The sequence below is a fragment of the Hetaerina americana genome, unplaced genomic scaffold (assembly GCF_022747635.1).
Source record: "Hetaerina americana unplaced genomic scaffold, ioHetAmer1.1.p SCAF_2, whole genome shotgun sequence".
Taxonomy (NCBI): Eukaryota; Metazoa; Arthropoda; class Insecta; order Odonata; family Calopterygidae; genus Hetaerina; species Hetaerina americana.
The window spans coordinates 75,373,079-75,378,947 of record NW_027286763.1 but is presented as its reverse complement, the minus strand read 5'-3'; the positions used below and the strand labels follow the sequence as shown (position 1 = coordinate 75,378,947).

The window sequence follows — 5,869 nt, the reverse complement described above, 5'->3', positions numbered from 1 at the left end:
ATTGTCTTATAGGTTTAAGATGCATATATATATATATATATATATATATATATATATATATATATATATATATATATATATATAATGGGCTGACACAACATAACACAAATAGAAAAGAATAGACACATATAAAAGAACACTTACACGGTAAGTGTTCTTTTATACTAAGTGTTCTTTTTCTACTGTTCTTTTATATGTGTCTATTCTTTTCTATTTGTGTTATGTTGTGTCAGCCCATTATTGTGCCGCTCGTATGAGTTTTTCCGGACAATCGTTTTATATATATATATATATATATATATATATATATATATATATATATATATATATATATATATATATATATATATATATATATATATATTACACTCACACACCTAATTAGGTATTTTGGGGGAGGAGAGGGAGAAATAATTAGGAGACAGGAAAAATGGATTCAAAGCATGTTGCTTGGCAGTGAAATGCTGAAGTCTGTGATAGAGAGGAGAATGTTAACAAAATGAGAAAGGAGCAGAAATAGGATAGGGATGTTGGACGTAATGAAGGGGGAAAGTATATGGAGATAAAGGAGGACTAAACGTAGAGTAGGATTTTGGATTGTGTTTTGTTAGGAGAAACAGCGTATTTATTTGGTAGTGGTGTCCATCCACAAGTTACCTTAACCGGTAGATTACCTATAACAATAATTCCTTTCTACTAATGTTCTGAGTATTTGAATGGCGTCACATGTTTCTCTACCGTTTCTAATTCCAAACTGTTCTTTGGCTAGGTAGTTGTATCAGAACCACCTTTGCTTTATGCTAAATTAAGCTTATTGTCCTAGAGTCCTCACTTACTGCTGCTTTACGAGATGGGGATCGAATTAATCTAATGAAATCTTCTGGTCAAATTTCACCCTTGTAAATATTACGTTTCCTATTTAGCAGAAGCCTTCCAGCTTAAGATAGGTTTTTGACGACTCCAGAGACTACACACCTGTGTACTGAGCCCTGTCTAACATGGAACAAAAAATCCTTAAACCTCATATCACATACAGTATAATTCCATTTTTTTTCTTTTTTCTCTTCATTCTTCAGTAATTGTCTGAGTTTAGTACCCATTACTTCTGCCTTTTTCTCCCAAATTATTTTCCAGGCTCGATACCTTGTTCTCCTGACTCAAGCAGTTCTCGCCCTTATGTCATCTCTTTTCTGACACTAATGTGAGCTGAATTATCACGAAGCTCTTTTTCTTTTAAGATCTGACTCTTTACCGCTAAGTTCCTCATCGTATACTTCCCATCTTCTCTAAATCTCTTTCCGTTCCACTAATTACTCCACATTCTTTTCTCTTCTTTTTGGTGTAGTCATTCCCTTGCTACATCCTGACAATCGTCTTTAGTATCTCCCAACAAAGTGCCTAAACTTTTCTGTCTTTGAAATTTCTTCATTTCATCATGTTTCCACCACATTCCCTTCGACCAAGGAATTTCTCGAATAAGTTTACGTACATAGGTCTCTCTACACAATCTTCACTACACACTTTTCTGCCCATTTCTACGTTAAATATCTTCCGTTTCCTTCTTTAACTTATCCTCAATCTCTATCAATTCTCTTGATGTACTCTACCAATACTTTTGTTCACTTTGCTGATCTTTCTATACCGTTTTGATGATCTACCCACGTTTCCCCAACCGTTTGCATTCCCTCATTCCCAACTTCATTTGCTAAGTTTTCCTAGGTACTCCGTTCATACTCCCTTAAATATTTGACACTCTCCCGTCCCTCATAATTCCAAGAAAACTATGTTTTCGTCCAAATCGGCATCCCCACCTGGGAAACTATGCGAGTCGATAGCATTGTACCTAAATCTGTCTAACCATTAAATAATCTAACTGGTACCCATCCGTTTCTCCCAGAATTTTCCATGTATATCAAAGCCTTTGGTGGTGTTTGAAGTATTGCTGGTTATCTTTGTTATCATAAAACACTTTCTCTTAATGAACTGGATTGTTTTCTCTCCGCGATTGTTCCTAATTCCTAAACCGTGCTCTCCTGCCTCCCTTCCATATCGCACTCGGCCTACCACTGCATCATGATCCCCTATCGCTATTAGGTGTTTCCTAGTAGTATTTAGGGGAGGCGACCGACTGCTGAGATCATTTGCGCCAAAGGGGATGGATAGGAAAGGATGAAGGGTGGAGAGAAACCTGGCGTCGGCATTAGCCTACTCTTAACGAAAGGCGCCAAGGGGCCCGCAGCTTAACGTCCCATTCGACGGACGGCGTACTCACTCAAAGTGCCCTTCACAAAGCACCTCTGGTAGGGATGGAGATACCTCTGACAAATATTCAACACCGCCGGGATTTGAACCCGAGCCCTCTGGGTGGGAAGCCAGTACAATGGCTACCGCACCAATCCCGATCCCCGAGGTGTTTCCTTTCCCAATTATTTCTTGTAATCAATCGTTTCTCAGTCAAATACGTATGTCGCTGCATAAATATTGACCTTTAAATCCTTCCTAGCATAATTCATATAATAGAAAAAGATCTAGGGTCACGGCCTAATCCGGGTGATTATCGAAGTATGTCGTTAAACAAGAAACATTGAAAGGTCTTTGAAAGGGATCTTAGGTGAGTGACACAACCTACAGTTCATGTCAAATCAAACAATTTTAGAACAAAAATTAGCCTCACCGCCTTTGATTCTGCGAAATGTGGTGTGTGAATAGTGCCCATCTTCAATGAGTCAAAACAGTTTTCTTAATGTCTGGAACAAACTGTTAACTGAACTACTTGAACTGTAACTACTTTTCCACAGTTCAAACGTAGACGTGCAGTTAAAGAATCTAATTTTGAAAAAATAATGTAAAATGGCCATTTGAGTGAATACTGCTACTCCTCTATTTTGGAGACACAGCAAATCCTCTGTTACTACTCTGGATGGGCATGGATGGAAGTGTAAGTTACTAATACGCTGATAAAATTAAAATGGCTGATTGATAGCGTGTTGCTCTTGAAGAATAAATACGTTTCATGAGGTTGTGTTTTATGTGGCCAGCAGTAAGCATTCAAAAACTCCGCACAAATAGTGTCATTCTTTTGCCATTAATTATAACTGGCTAATAAGAGATTAACAAAACCTACCTTGTAACCATGCTTTTACTCCTTTCTTTAGTGATGCATGTAGGCAATTCAAATATTCTTCATACTACCCTCTTTCCATCTTCGTAAGACTCCAAATAAATCTTCATTCCTCAAAATCTACACCCATCTCCCCCAGTAGAATAAACAGCAACCAACTTACATTGCCAAAGGCAAAGCGTATCCACAAAAGAAACAGAAGTATTCTCTCCTCTCCGTGGAGAGACCCCCTGCCACAAAACCTTTTTGGTGGCTTGCAGGGTATTGATGTAGATGTAGTCTCATCTCTAAAGTATGATAGTTCTGAGAGATGGTGGAATGTTTAAAGCGGTAACAGAAGGGAGAAATTTACGCAAGCAAGAAAGGGGCACGAAGAGAGTGGTTTTTTCTACGACAGGAAGTCAGGTATTACGAAGAACCAAAGAAGGATTTAATGTAGGGCTCAGATACGTAGTTCAGGAGTCACTGTGGTGATGATGATTAAACGTTATTTTTGTCGTGAATTTTTTACCTTTGCCGACAACATTTTAAATAGGATTATTTCGAAACACAGGTCATAAACACTCGAATCCAATCTATGCATTAGTGAACCACGGGTGATCATGGATATTTTTTTCCTATTCCGCATCGTATGAGATAGCGGTCACTAATAAGGATTAGCAGAAAAATGCCTCAAATGGGTCGAGCAGCATTACAGAAGATAGGTTTCAACACATAATTGATATTACCTTAGAATGAATTGTGTTGATATATTTTTTTTTCTCAAATAAACTTGAGGCTGAGCTAACAGAACTTGGGAAACAGAACTGCTACCAAAAATCGTTGAGAGTTAAACTCCAGAAATAAAAACTGGCCATCTGAATCCCAACTTACGCAGCGACCAGGCATGGAAAATTCGCTTACACGCATAATTTGTGCTTCCCTGAATATTTATACAAGTATAAACTCAGCGGCAAGTGATTTCATAGTTTTTCTCATCACCTTTTCACTGCAATGAAAATCACTTCACCTTATCGTCAATTCCAGTACGTACGACGCATGTCGAGATGGCCTGGTATTGACAATTAATCGAGGAATCTTTGGAGGGCACCGTACTAGGCCATTATTTAACGTCTCCCACTATTTACAGGCCTAGTGCAGGGCACCACTCACTCAGAACTTCAGTTTATTGACCTTCGCACAAGATTTAAAAAATTTCATTGGAGAATGAAGTCTGACAATATTTATTTTTTTTTCTTAGAGCTGAGTATTTTCTTAATAATTTTCTTTATTTTTTCTGCGTCCCCGGCATTGCGAATATCTCCCCGTTAACCACTTTGGGCTGCTAACCAGCGTGTATTTGTAAGTTCCCAGATACAGTCCCTGGCAATAAGATTGATATCCTTGTAAACCAATTCGGGAAAACCCTGAGAAATGTGTCTTACAATTTTGAGTGAGTGTCAAATCACTGGCGAGGGATTAACTTCACATTCTCTCCATTTTTCCTTTTACGGCGGCGTTAAAAACCCTTTACCGCTTATGGAAAAATGGTTTAATATATACAGTCTTAAAAAAATCAGCCATAACCTCAAATTCTCCTTCCCGGAGAATTGTATCTCCGGGAAGCCTTCTTTGTCTCTATAGACATATGCATGCGTTCAGTTCTTCTTTCCAGCAGGCAAATATGGGACCGAAACAACGAAAAACAAGGTTTTTTAAAAATACATTCTTATTCCAATAAAAATTAACCATGACGAAAGAACATTTATTCAATATTACACAAATAAAAAAAATTCCCCAGGTGAGGCTCGAACTCACAACCCCGGCATAGCTCGAATACTGTCATATAAGTACCGTGCGCTAACCAATTGCGCCACTGGGGACGGTGCAGGTCGACGCGGAAATAAAGGTATATAAATCAATACCCACAAAAACTGATGGGACATTCTAATTATTTAATATAGATTTAACATTAACTCGATGTTTATAAGCAAATGATTAAACGGCGTATCATAATTATGTGTGCCCCATTACTTCAGATTGGGAGCTGTCCCTGAGTTTGTGCTGCAAATATAATTGTGTAGGATGTTTGTAGTTATTTGAATGCTACGAGGATACTTATTAATTGTACCGGACTTCGCGATTTTTCGTATCTTTAATTTTAAGTAACCAAGTACTGTTGACACCTACGATTGCCATGAAAGCATAGCGCAGTCACTTATATCCTTCAAAGAATGCTTACGGAAAAAGGTTACGAAGAACATTCGTTAGTAAATACATTTGAATAACCCTTGAATAACCAACAATATCAACATCAACACCGAACAATACTGGATTTTACCTCAAAATACGAAGTCTCTCACATTATCAAGATGTCAATGGAATAATCCAATTAAAATAATATCACCAGATCAGACAAAATCTCATTATTTTTATGCGATATTTGTGAGTTCAAATCGTTTAACTATTAAATAATGAAAATACTATCATAGACAACTACGGCCAAGGTCACTCATGGATTGATTCCCAGTAACTTACAATGTTGTAATTGCTGATAAGCTCTGATCTACTTACCTAATTCAACGATCTGTTCTGAAGATGAATTCCAATGCTATACAAACTGGAACCCAAAGGACTCAAAATAACACCCTACTTCACAATATGGTTCAATTATTTGCAATTATTAAGAAAAAAATAGCCTCCTGGGAGGATCGAACTCCCGACCCCTGGTTTACAAGACCAGTGCTCTATCCACTGAGCTAAGGAGGC

The 5,869-nt window shown here is 37.7% G+C and overlaps 2 non-coding genes across 2 annotated transcripts; both read right to left on the bottom strand.

The window, feature by feature from the left end:
- Window positions 1-4,893: 4,893 nt before the first annotated feature.
- On the bottom strand, window positions 4,894-4,983 carry TRNAI-UAU (transfer RNA isoleucine (anticodon UAU)). Its single transcript is given in 2 exon segments — window positions 4,894-4,929; window positions 4,946-4,983. It is a non-coding gene; the product is annotated as a tRNA-Ile (tRNA).
- An 813-nt stretch (window positions 4,984-5,796) lies between these two features.
- Window positions 5,797-5,869, bottom strand: TRNAT-UGU (transfer RNA threonine (anticodon UGU)). Its single transcript has one exon. It is a non-coding gene; the product is annotated as a tRNA-Thr (tRNA).